A 12,819-nucleotide genomic window follows, 5' to 3' on the forward strand; every position below is an offset into this window, starting at 1 on the left:
TAATTATCAGTCTCAATCTTCAATAAAACACTGTTGGCACTGGATGGGGATTACAGGAAGGCACAATATTTCGGCCTTTGAGAAAACTGAGAAGACACAAATAAGATAGCAATACCATGGAAATGATAGAATGTAGAAAAGTAACATTTTCTAACTGCCACATCTCTTTTCCTGTCTCTTTGGCTGCACACTGATTAGTCATGTCTTCAAATAATTTTACAATATTGTTTTGTTTTTCATATTTAGAATGTAAAGACCATGTAGATTTTTCTTTTCAGAATTGATCAAAATTTGTTTTTGTTTGACATAAAAAGGAGTGGTGAAGTTCTTACTGGCTTTGTAACTCTACTCTTAAGAGAGAGGTACACTTTTAAAGATTATTTATTTGAGGGGTGGGGAGGGAGAATAAGCAAGAAGGAGAGGCAGAGGCAGAGAGAGAGAGAAGCAGACTTCCCTGCTGAGCAGGGAGACCGATATGGGGCTCAATCCCAAGACCGAAAGATCATGACCTAAGCCAAAGGCAGCTGCTTAACCAACTGAGCCATCCACGCACCCCCAGACTTACACTTTAAAAAATGTTAGCCAATTGGGAAAACCTGTATCAAAAAGATAACTTTTGTACTGGGGATTTGTGTGGCTCAGTCAGTTAAGCAACTGACTTTTTTTTTGTTTTTTTTTTTTTTTTTTTAAGCAACTGACTCTTAATCAGGTCTTGATCTCAGGGTCGTGAGAGAACTTCTGTACCAATTGGACACCTTTGGAACTGAATTTTTCACTTGTTATTTCACATGCATGATGATTAGAATAATTTTCTGGAGTTTCTGCCTCTGGACATTTCCGACCTGTCTCCTCTATCAGCCATGAGATTTTGGATGCTATCACAATTACACTTCAGCTTTTGAATCCTGATATAGGGTGAATTGGACAGATCAAGATATAAATATTCTTAAGAGCCATACCTATACTGGAATGGCTGACTATTCATACATGGATCACATAAATGTATCCCATTAAATTTAAATTAAATGTATCTCTAATTCAATATCTCTTTACCTGAATCAAGGAAAAAAGTCCTAAGGCCACTCTGACAACAGATAATAAGGTCAACTTGAAGTAGAAGAAGACTGTATTCTTAACTTCTTAACTGACTTCAGTGAAAATACTATATCTTGAAGAGTTTGTAAGTAAACACAACCAACTCATTACTAGAGTCTTTTGACGGTATTGGAAGGGGTTTATTTAAGTGAGAGCCCTGAAATATATGTTTCATTAATTTCACAGCAAACCTATTTCTCATGCTATGTTTTATTCAGTAATTATACTGTAGGGTTAAAAGAAAAACAGAGAAATACATTTATTGTTTATAGAGACCTAACATTAAAACCAAAATGAAATAAGCCCTTTAGGCAAGCTAATATATTATGGAATTCTTTGACAATTTCCATCCATCACTATGAATTTAAAACCAGAATGCTTTGAAAAGGGGCACCTAGATGGTTCAGTCGGTTAAGCATCTAACCCCTCCCCCACTCATGATCTCATTTCCTTTTGATCTTTCTTATAGTCTAATTCAGAGATTGACAAACTTTCTGTAAAGTCCAAATAATAAGTATTTCAGGTTTTGCAGGCCAGGTGGTCTCCGCTGTAACTACTTAAGTCATAGATGAAATGGCTCTGATCCAATAAAACTTTATTAAAACAAACAGAGGACTGACAGGATTTGGCTCATGGGCTGTAGTTGCTGATCCCTGCTGTAGTCCATTGAATCTGAAATTTTAAACATGACTTTTAAGAAGAGCGGATAATACCTATAGGTTATGTGTTATGTGTTATGCAATTTAAGTGTTTTTCATGGGAAATTTTTTACTATTATGTTATCAGGCCAGGCAGCAATTTCCGATTCTAATGTTAGCATACATTACAACTCCAAGTCTATGGATTATTTAGAATCCTTTGAAGATAGTTAAGTTCTCCAAAAATATTTTGTAGAATTGAAGTGACCCTAAGAAGATATGAAGTGGTATAAAAATCACCAAGATACCTAATGATTATATTCATAAAGCAAAGGTTTGAGAATAAGCCAAAAGTAGAACCACTTACCTAAGCAATCCTCCTTTCTCTAAAGATAGTGCAAATTGCATGTACTCAAATTTCTTTCTCACATAAGAAAATGCCATGCAGAAAAAGTTTTGTTTGCGTCTTGTTTTTTGAACTAACAGGCCTCAGGATAAAGAGGCTTTGGTATTTAGTTAATGCTTTGCATAACTTCAATTGCCTAAAGCATGTATCCCGTCTACAGCTTTGTTTCTCTGCTTTCTGTTTGTTTGTTTTATTTTGTTTGTTATTCAGTAATGGGATTAGAGTGAGGATATAGCTGTGCTATCTGATCAATTTAATAAACAGTGAAGTGAATAAACAAACTTTTTTTAAATAAAAAGTTTGTGATTTTTTTCCTATTGCTATAATAATTAAAGTATATGCAAGGTACACATTCCTCTACAGCCTGTAATTATTAAAGAGAAAAAAATGCTTAAAGTTTATAAAATCTTAAATCTTCTGGAAGACAAATAAAATGGAAATTTTAGAAAAAGAAATCTTACTTTACATAGCACAGGAAAAAATTCCCTATTGCTGATTTCTGTACCTAGAACCACCAGCATAGGATTAAAACAATTATAATAATAATTATGACACTATTCACTCTTCTTCTGTATGTATGCATGTAATCTCTACACCCAACATGGGGCTCAAGCTCACCACCCTGAGATGCAGTGTCACATTCTCTACCACTTGAATCAGCCAGGTGACTTGCTATTCACTCTGATATTACTATGATTTCAACATTGCAAATGCTTACTGGAAAACTGTCTCTCAAATGCTGAATAGCAGATAAAGACAAAACCCAACACCCCTTTAGCTGTATCAGTGATATTTTTACAGTTAAAGAACTCTACTGGGATCCCTGGGTGGCGCAGCGGTTTGGCGCCTGCCTTTGGCCCAGGGCGCGATCCTGGAGACCCTGGATCGAATCCCACGTCAGGCTCCCGGTGCATGGAGCCTGCTTCTCCCTCTGCCTGTGTCTCTGCCTCTCTCTCTCTCTCTGTGACTATCATAAATAAATAAAAATTAAAAAAATAAGATCTTTAAAAAAAAAAAAAAAGAACTCTACTAGTAATTGGATACACATGAAAATGCTGCATAGCTTATAGTTTTAGCTTGTGATTTTAAAACAAAGTGCCACTTCTTCGAGCATATTTTTGAAGATTTTTTTAAGAAGTAATACTGGGGTAAAAAAAAATTACTGTTGAGACTATTAACCTTCACATATGTGTTAGTCAAGACTGCAGACACTTAAGTGTCATGAGCTCCTTTTACCTTTGAGACAAACAGCTTAAAATATCTATATGGAGCAATTTACCTGGCAAATGAGGAATGCATGCCTTTTACAAACATAACAGAGTGCTAGACTCAAGGGGCAAGGTTATCAAAGTGCTGTTTCTCTTGAATTAAAATTCTGGATTAATTCAACAGGCTAGGTACAATGTCTATATTTATAGAGACACTTATGGGTAACTTATGGTGTAACATCTTGCTGGGCAAATATATATAACTGCTTTATATTGTGTTTCTCATAATAAAAGTATAAAGGTAGGTAATGGTATCTAAAGGTAATTGAAATTGCAAAACCCCTAGTGAAAGACATTGGTGGCTGGTGTCTCGCTTGTGGATTAAAATTATGAAGGGATCTCTGGAAATCCCCTTCTCACACTTCCCACTATATTCCTTCCAAGTAGGCTTTATTACTGGTTTTAGTGTTTTCTTGTTGTTATCATTGTACTGCTAAAAATGTCAGTTCCCAAAGTGTAGAATTAAGTGGAGAGTGGCTTCCAGAAATGACATTTCAAAAGGGCTGATATATTAGTATTGAGTTTGGATTTTTTTTTCTTTTTTAAAGAAAAATATCTAAGCTACAATATTCCACAAAATATACTCGAAATCAACTCGACAATAAAAAATTAATAGGAAAATTCCCTCCTCCCTGCTAAAAAGAAGTTCTCCTTTCCCCAGTACTCAGATGTGTGGACTCTAAAGCCAGGACCATTCCATGTTCAGAAGACGAAAAAGAAGAATAAATCAATCTGAAGAGAAAGACCCCTGGTGCTTACATGCTATCTAACCACTGAAACTCAGAACCTAAAACATCACTCCACATTGCTATGTGTTACTAGTTTTTATTCTGAAACATTAAAGATATAATCCGGGATCCCTGGGTGGCTTAGTGGTTGAGTGTCTGCCTTTGGCTCAGGTCGTAATCCTGGGGCCCTGATATTGAGTCCTGCATTGGGCTCCCCGGACGGAGCCTGCTTCTCCCCCTGCCTATGTGTCTGCGTCTCTCTGTGTATCTCTCATGAATAGATAAAAATAAAATCTTTAAAAGAAGGATATAATTCACTTTAGAAAACACTTTCCATATAATATCCATATAATGTTACAGAAATTGGTAAAATGTGTACAGTTCTTCAGGCTCACCTGAAATTGTTAACCAGCAGGCCCCCAAACTCCCATTGTTCAACACTTTGGAACAGAATAGCGTTAGGCCACCGAGAATTCAGAGCAGAGAACATATAATTCCTCCTCCCCCAACAGAACAAGTGATAGAATGCCAACAACAATAAAACCCCTGGAACCATGGCGCCATCACAAATGAGCCATCACAGGTAGATTCTAACTCATGTGGGCAGGCATAGACATACAGCCAGTAACAGTAGCTACTGTGAAACATCAAAATTTTCCTCCACCACTTTTAACCAGGTATAGAAATCAAGGCAGCATAATTTCAGTAAACTTTATATTTTAATTTTTCATTAACTTATTTAATTACAGGTTCTCTGCCAGAGCCACTAAATAAATAATAATAAATGCCTTTATACTAAATGTGGTCTGGAAGATCAAAAGGAATCAGGACCACTAGTAAGTCAACGAGGTAATAAGTGGCAGCGCTAAAGGTGCTAATATAATGATAAACATTTAAGGTTAATATTTAAATTTAGCTTGTTGGTAAAACTGCTGAAAATCTTAAGCAGATGAAGCTTCTCTTATTTCGAGTAGTAAGAAAAATATGAGATAATAGGAGAAAGAGGCTAAAAGAAGTCTCTTGCAGCAACACTTTAACTTCAGAAGTTTATAGGCTTTGTAGTACATTTAAGATGAATAAATTTAAAGTGTGTAGGGAATAGGGGACAAGGATATATTGAAACAATACAAAGGAATACAAACAAAGATGCTATAAAGAATATTTATACAGGTTTTTGCACAGAATACATTGCAATGTAATGCCTCATAGATACATTTCCAAACGTAAAAGTCAAACTAACAACAGCAGAAACTACTAATGGAGAACATTAAGGAGCAGGTCACACTGAATTTCCATTAACTGCTGAAATTAATGTTTTCTTACCATTTATAAGACTGCAATGTTTTTGATCTGTCTTTATTGTATTAACCTCCAAAACACAAAGTAAAAAATAACAACAGCAAAAGGATGAGAACCTGAAGATGATTTTTTTTTAAATAATGGCATTTGTGTGTGTGTTCCCAAATGTAGTGACTTCAGTTCAGATTGTACTTATTACCATTATAAAGAATTATTATTTCAGTGATCCTACCATGCATGGAATGGAGTTCTAAGAAAGCACTACACTACTAAAGCTTTTTCTTATTTTCTCTATTCTTATCACACTCTTATGTGTTTAAAAAAGCTATCAATTCCTTAATAAATGGAATATACAAGTAGTAAGGACTCATTTCTAGCTTTGATTTTATTATAAATCTGTAGGTAATAAGCAAGGTTGACTAAAGTTTTATTTTCTCGCGTTTCACCTACTAGAGAAAGTGCTTAAATGAGGAAAAAAAAAATAGTGACAAGGCAACAAAATCAATAAAAGCAGAATGTTTGGAAATCATGAGTAGTCAAGATGACCATATTGGTCAATCCAGGATCATTTTTTTCTTTCTTTTTAAACACTCTCTTTAATGAAGCCAAAGCCATACTTTTGAATTTTTTTTTTGAACAAAACTTCTGTTAAAATGTCTTAATTCATTCCCAAATTGAGAATTGCACAGCACAGCTACTAATATTTCATTTCTAATTAAAATCCCAGTATATTATTTGTATAACCATGACCTAAATTTCAATATAGTCTTTAAATTTTTAATGAAGAACATACTTTTAGTGTCTGCCTCAGAATCATTTCTGATTTCATTTAAAGCAACTCAGAATGTTTTTGGAAACAACAACCACCATTTACAGAGTTTACTATGTGTAAAACTAAAATTCAAACCCACATAGTGTAGATTCAGAGTGGCGTTCGAATGGAATGACGAAGAGTAAGGAGTTGGTTGTCTCCAACTCAGGATTCTGATATATTTGCAATGTGTGAAAACAAATATTGTACTTCAGTGGGTTTCAGAGGTAGCTATTTGTCTACGAGCACCAATGCATGTTCAATTATGTTTAGAAGGTGTATACTGAGCAGTAGCCAGGGAATATAATGAGTAATTATAAGGAATAAAGAGGAGATTGTTGATTGCATTTCAGGACTCCGTGGGTACCTTAGTCTGATCATGCTGCTATAAAGATACTATAAACTAGGGGAACTTATAAACAGCAAATATTTATTTCTCACAGTTTCAGAGACTGGAAACTCTAAGGGCAAGGTTCTGGCAAATTTGCTTTCTGATAAGAGTCCATTCTGTCGTTCACAGACAGTGCCTTCCCCTTGTGTCCTCCTCACATGGTGGAAGGGCAAAGGGGTACTCTGGGGACTCTTTGATAAGGACATTAATCTTGTTTGTGAGGGCTCTGCCCTAATGAACTAATCACCTCTCAAAGGCCACACCTCCTAATACCACATTGGGCATAAGATTTCAATACCTGAATTTTAGAGGGACACAAATATTCAGTCCATAGCCATGGGCAGACTGAAATAGATCAACTCGGAGATAGAGGATGAGGGTTGAGTCTGTAGAGAGATATACAAACTATATAGTTATGAGATCAGAGATACTACTTGAAGAAAGCTTTCTATGGCAGTGATTGAGTTAAATAGAAATGTGAGAAATTATGTATTGTTTTTTTTGTTTGTTTGTTTGTTTGTTTGTTGTTGCTGTTGTTGTTTTTTACCAATGTCTTGGCAGTATTAAGCATTAAAGCCTAGAGCCTAGAACATGAAACCCTCCAGTGTTACTTAAGAACAATTTGGCAGAAGGCCTGCATCTGGCTTTACAGGGCAATTTGGCTATGTTTAGAGAAAAAAAAAAAAAAGATAACTAGATCCAGTAAACATTGTAAACAATAGCTGAGGAAACTAAATAAGCATGATAAATAGTAGATTCATTACCCAATGTGTCTAAACTTGCATTCATTCTTTACAAAATAATGTAGAGAGCCTGTAAACAACACTCTTTCTCCATCTAATTATTTTTAAATGCTATGGATTTTGGAGTCAACATATGCTACATTTGGCTGCCCTGCTTTTCCTCATTATTGTATTGACTCTGAACGTTTCCAGTCTTGAGTGGAGTGCACAGCAAGAGAAGGTGTATAGGTTGAGCCACTTTCCAAAAATCATTAACTCTTCTAGTAAGAGCTTATAGGTTATTAGTTTCCATGAAGCTCCAAGTATCCATTACAGTTTATGCCATACAGAACCTACAATAAGCCTCAGAATTAGAGTGGACCTCGCCATGGTTTTATTCTCCTTTTAGGAAATAGCTCTTGATTAACAAGTGAGCCCTGATAGAAATAGAACATCTGACCATGGGAGCCAAGCTGCCATTGATGGTTGATATGTCTTTCGCTGACCCATCAATTGACCAACCAACAAGATTCCATCTTCAAGGAAGAATACGAAGACTGGGTCTGAGCAGGTACTGGATTCATATGCATATTTCATGATCAGAGAACTTATACTGTCATCTGGCTTACACTGCCACAGTGTTAATGTTCCTTCAATGTACCTTCATGACTTCATGGAGAGTGTCTTTTCATAATTTCTATAAAGGATAGGAAAACAGTACAAGTTGTGGTTAGTAAATGGCCTCACAGGACACCTGGGTGACTGAGGTAAGAGCCTGGCTTTGGCTTAGGTCATGATCCTAGAGTCCTGGCATTGAGTCCCACATTGGGATCCCTGCTCAGTGAGGAGTCTGCTTCTCCTTCTGCCTCTGCCCCTCCCCCTGCTTGTTCTCTCTCTCTCTCTCTCTCTCTCTCTCTCAAATATATAGATAAAATCTTTAAAAATTAAATAAATAAATAAATAAATAAATAAATAAATAAATAAATAAATAACATCACATTGCAGCACAGACACTAGTCCCCTGTGTGGCTAGTGCATTGCATTAGTGTTCAGAGATATCCTAAAAAGAAATTAGAAATTCAAAACTTCTCATGGGTTGGACATCAAGAAGTTCATCTTGTTTTTTTGTTTGTTTGTTTTTGTTTTTTACTTTGCCAGGAAGAAAATTAGCATATTAGAATCTAAAGCAATTCATAGACCATTTGCAAAAATGATCAAGGACTTGTAAGAGTAAGACTGCATAATTGGTAATAAGAAGTTTGGGAAAGGATTTTTAAAGATCTTTCAGAAAGGGCCCAGAGTGTGAAAACACATATAGTTTGTAAATATGAGCTCTAACCACCACAGAAACTTACATAGAAAAGCAGCCGGTTAAACTTCCCTGAGAATGTGAGTCAGTAAACCTAATATTCTCCAATGAAATTAATAGCAAAAAAGACCATTATAGGAGGTGGGAGTATCTATAGCTTCAATGATAGTTCTCTCTGTAGCGAGGCTACCCTGACTCCTGTTTGCTAAAGTACAAAATTGATGCAAGTGTCCGCCTTCAGCAACACACTTCACTCCCCAGTATGATCCCGAGGCTGTATAAGAGAAATGAGAACAATCCTTACTGAATAGGGTATAGTGCCTGCCACACGTATAAATATTACCCTTTGTGATCCTCGCAACTAAAGGTGCATATGCATTATACCAGACCTCTTCTGAGATGGAAGAGAAGTAATTTATCCTTTGTGGAATAAATGCTTAATGTTCATTTTACTTGACATTTCTTTACAAATATCACCATCCATGGACCCAGAAAACAAAACAAAACAAAACTTGTATTATTTTTGTAATTTTTAAAATATTTTGTTTATTTATTTGAGAAAGAGAGAGCACAAGCTGAGGGAGGTGTAATGGGGGAACGAGAGGGACATCCATGTTGAGCATGGAGTCCAATGCAGGACTCAATCCCAGGACCCTGAGACCATGACCTGAGTCAAAAGCAGATATTTAACCGACTGAGCCATCCATGGCCCCCTAACCCTGCATTGTTAAGGTGACATATAGACTATGCTGTAAATCAGAGATGTGTGTATTAATGAACCTACTTGGTGCTTCTTGATACCTCCACACTGAGTGAGAGGAGCTGATGGATGACCTAAGCACACATTTAGGCAGGATCTCAAAAGTCACATATTCCTTGAGAATACAGATTTTGAAAATGAAGTCCATTAAAGAATCTCTCATCCAGTTGCAATGATGGCTGGAGGAAAAAGCAATGTGGAATGGATAGCAGAGTAGGAACATTACAATGCAGACCTTGGCTAATTGACTAGTTATAAAATGAAGGTAGCCTCCAACCAATTTCCTTTTTTTCTTCCTTTTTTCTCCAACATTAACTGTGAAAATTGTTGGTGGTATTAACCTTTAAGATTTTGATCATAGATTGCCATATAGAGGAAAAGTTTCGGACTTGGATGCAGTTGTTGATGGAAACATTTTGTGCTCCTCTTTGGGAAGAAGGTAAGTCCAGGACCCATTACCCCAGAGTTAGTTAGATAACAGCATATTTGGGGAATATAAGAGTAAGAATTATGTATATGAGTATTTATAGTTCAAAATAATGAAGTGCAGAATTTATTTGTATTTTTTTTTTTGTGAGAGCCTCAACTACCTTTTTACTTGTAACAATTCCCAACTACAAAAATTTGGAGAAACAGAAAGCTCTGCCTTCTACTCTAAAAGCTAAATGGGGCCAGAACTCGGTCTCCTGAGCTACTGTAAACTGGTATGCTGGACTGTGGCCATGTCTCAATTAACCAGAGGATGCTATGTTAACTTTGGATCTTGTATGAATGACATAAAGTCTTAGGACATTTCAGAGATGAGGTCCAGCAAGGTGTCAGTGTCCCTGGAATAATGGACTACCTAAGTGACACACACCCATCACAGAATCCCCTTCAGACTGTTCCTGTGGTTGTAAAGATGGGTGCTTGGCCTTACTTGGTTTCTTTCCATATTCTGACCCTGGTTCCCCAGGTTTCCTTTGCTGATTCTTTGAGTTACTTTCCATCACTACATTAAGTTTACTTGCTAATCCACCAAAGTCAGTCTTGTTTGTTACTAATCCTTCTAAATAAAGATATGGTATGTAATATAATCAGTGAAGAGTCTGGCGTCCGGCAGCGTATCATTTATGCTATAAATGATAGCTCTTGTTTCATTTTTTTTATTTCATAGTGTCAGGGTGGATTGCCGGGAATACAGCCCCACTGATCCCATATTCAGCTAAGGTAACACTACCTATTCTAACAATAACAGAAAACATACAATATACAGATAATGGGTGATAGAGATATTTTATTTTTTTAACTCAGATATAACCCAAAATGGGTGCTTTTGATCTATTATTTTTCTTTCTAATTGGTGCTTGAGGGACACCAAATTCTTCTCTCTCATGGTTCTGCCAATTTCTACAGATAGATTAAAGGGTGCTGAGCTTGTCTACATAAGCTGATGGAATAAGAAAGAGCATAGAGAGTCTTACATGGGAATTTTCCATGGGACAGACCAGCAAGTAATACTTGTCACTTTAGTTCACATTCCATTTGCCATACCTCTGTGACATGATCACATCATCATGCAAAGAATCTGGAAAGTACCATCTATCTGTTTCCTAAAAGGAATAAAAATAAATTTGACATATATATAATCTAACTCATTAAATTGTCACAACAAAAAGTAGACTTTTTTAAACTTTTTCCATGGTATAATTTAGATCTCTATAATTTCATTTGTCTAAATTTAAAGCTTTGCATTGGGACTGGAGTATATCTACAGATGGTTCTGCCTGAAAATGGATGATTGTTACATCAGAATATATGGTATCTGTTCCAGTTTCATCAAAGCTATTACTTTGATAACATCAAGCATATTTAAAAACAAGACCATAGATGAATCAGCATTATTGCTGAACTAAATCTTTTTACCAGTAGTCACATGGCCAAAAGCTCAAATGATATATTTCTTCCTGAGCTTTACAGAAAACAATGATTTGGACCGGAAATACATAAACTGTCAGAATGCTTGCCTGGATGCACATCTTCTATGCTTGACATCTTTTTTTTCTTTTAACATTTTATTTCCTTATTTGACAGAGAGAAAGCAAGCAAGCATGGGACAGGGGGTGGAGGGGGAGGGGCAGAGGGAGAGGGAGAAAAAAATCTTAAGCAGACTGCATGCTGAGTGCAGAGCCCATCGCAAGGCTTGATCCCACTATTCTGAGGTCATGACCTGAGCCAATCCAAGAGTTGAATGCTCAAACAACTGTGCCATCCAGATGCCTCTTCTATGTTTGATATTTTCAATATTTGAGTTATTCTATAGTAGAAGTCACTCAATGCATACCCCTTAATAATTTTATTTTATTTTATTTATTTTTTTTTAAGATTTTAGATTTTTTTGAATTTTTTTATTTATTTATGATAGTCACGGAGAGAGAGAGAGAGAGGCAGAGACATAGGCAGAGGGAGAAGCAGGCTCCATGCACCTGGAGCCCGACGTGGGACTCGACCCCGGGTCTCCAGGATCGCGCCCTGGGCCAAAGGCAGGCACTAAACCGCTGCGCCACCCAGAGATCCCCCCTTAATAATTTTAAATTTAGTTTGAGCACTAAAGAATCATTATGGAATACTTCATGTTTCCTTTATATGGCAAATTGAGGATTTCCCTGATGTTTGAAGATATGATATTTCATGAAGTAAATGTATAGGTACAAAGATATATACACTTCTTTGTAATCTCCCACCAAGATTGCATAATCATGATGTCATTTGCTTAGGAAAGCCACTTCTCTTCTGAAATTATTTAACAGGGTGCTCAAGTCAATTCCTTTATTATATAAGAAATAAAATTATTTTTGACCTTTTCTGGATGGTTGTAACTTTGATTTTCTTGCTGTTTCTACAAGGAAAGATGAGTACACTTTTTTTTTTTATCCACAAGTGAAAAATATAGTAAAATGAATAAGAAGCCAAAAATATAATTATTTTTCATAAAATATATTGCTCATTTTGTGAAAGGAAAGAAAGTCTACAGAGGTGCAGCCCAGTGAGGACATCTTAAATGAATTTTTATTCAGAAACAAGGGCTGTTGAAAGAACACATTTTCTCAATGGCAATTGAAACTTACATGGCATAAGTGTAAACTGTCTTTCTCTGAAAGGAGTATCTGATAAAGGAATAAGTCTTATTATCCATGAAGCAGAAAGTATAACCCATTCCCAAAGTCTTCAATTTTAAATAATAGATTTTCACAGACTTCTTCAAACAATAGCTCACAAAGTAATGGACTCCTCTTAAATAAAGATATTATAAAAATCATTTTGTGAGAGGAGAACATTTTTTGAGGAGTAAAGTTTTCTACTCGATTTCTTTCTATTCCTAGTTTACTTTGCAAACTCTGAGATCTTATAAG

The 12,819-nt window shown here is 35.9% G+C and overlaps 2 long non-coding RNA genes across 6 annotated transcripts in view; one reads left to right on the forward strand and one right to left on the reverse strand.

Annotated features, from left to right (window-relative positions):
- Window positions 1-4,713: 4,713 nt before the first annotated feature.
- LOC102153629 overlaps window positions 4,714-12,819 on the forward strand; it is a 79,614-nt gene continuing 71,508 nt past the window's right edge. For 4 of the 5 annotated variants that reach the window (XR_005357325.1, XR_005357329.1, XR_005357327.1 and 1 more), the window contains exons 1-4: window positions 4,714-4,812; window positions 7,768-7,929; window positions 9,789-9,866; window positions 10,584-10,636. This is a non-coding gene — a long non-coding RNA (uncharacterized LOC102153629). The remainder of the gene's footprint in view (window positions 4,813-7,767; window positions 7,930-9,788; window positions 9,867-10,583; window positions 10,637-12,819) is intronic. The other variant, XR_005357330.1, reaches the window with a different exon arrangement.
- On the reverse strand, window positions 7,730-11,019 carry LOC111095302. Its single transcript, XR_005357331.1, has 2 exons — window positions 10,891-11,019; window positions 7,730-8,055 (listed from the first exon to the last, which is right to left on the reverse strand). It is a non-coding gene; the product is annotated as an uncharacterized LOC111095302 (long non-coding RNA).

This window comes from Canis lupus, chromosome 3 (assembly GCF_011100685.1).
Source record: "Canis lupus familiaris isolate Mischka breed German Shepherd chromosome 3, alternate assembly UU_Cfam_GSD_1.0, whole genome shotgun sequence".
NCBI classification, from domain to species: domain Eukaryota; kingdom Metazoa; phylum Chordata; class Mammalia; order Carnivora; family Canidae; genus Canis; species Canis lupus.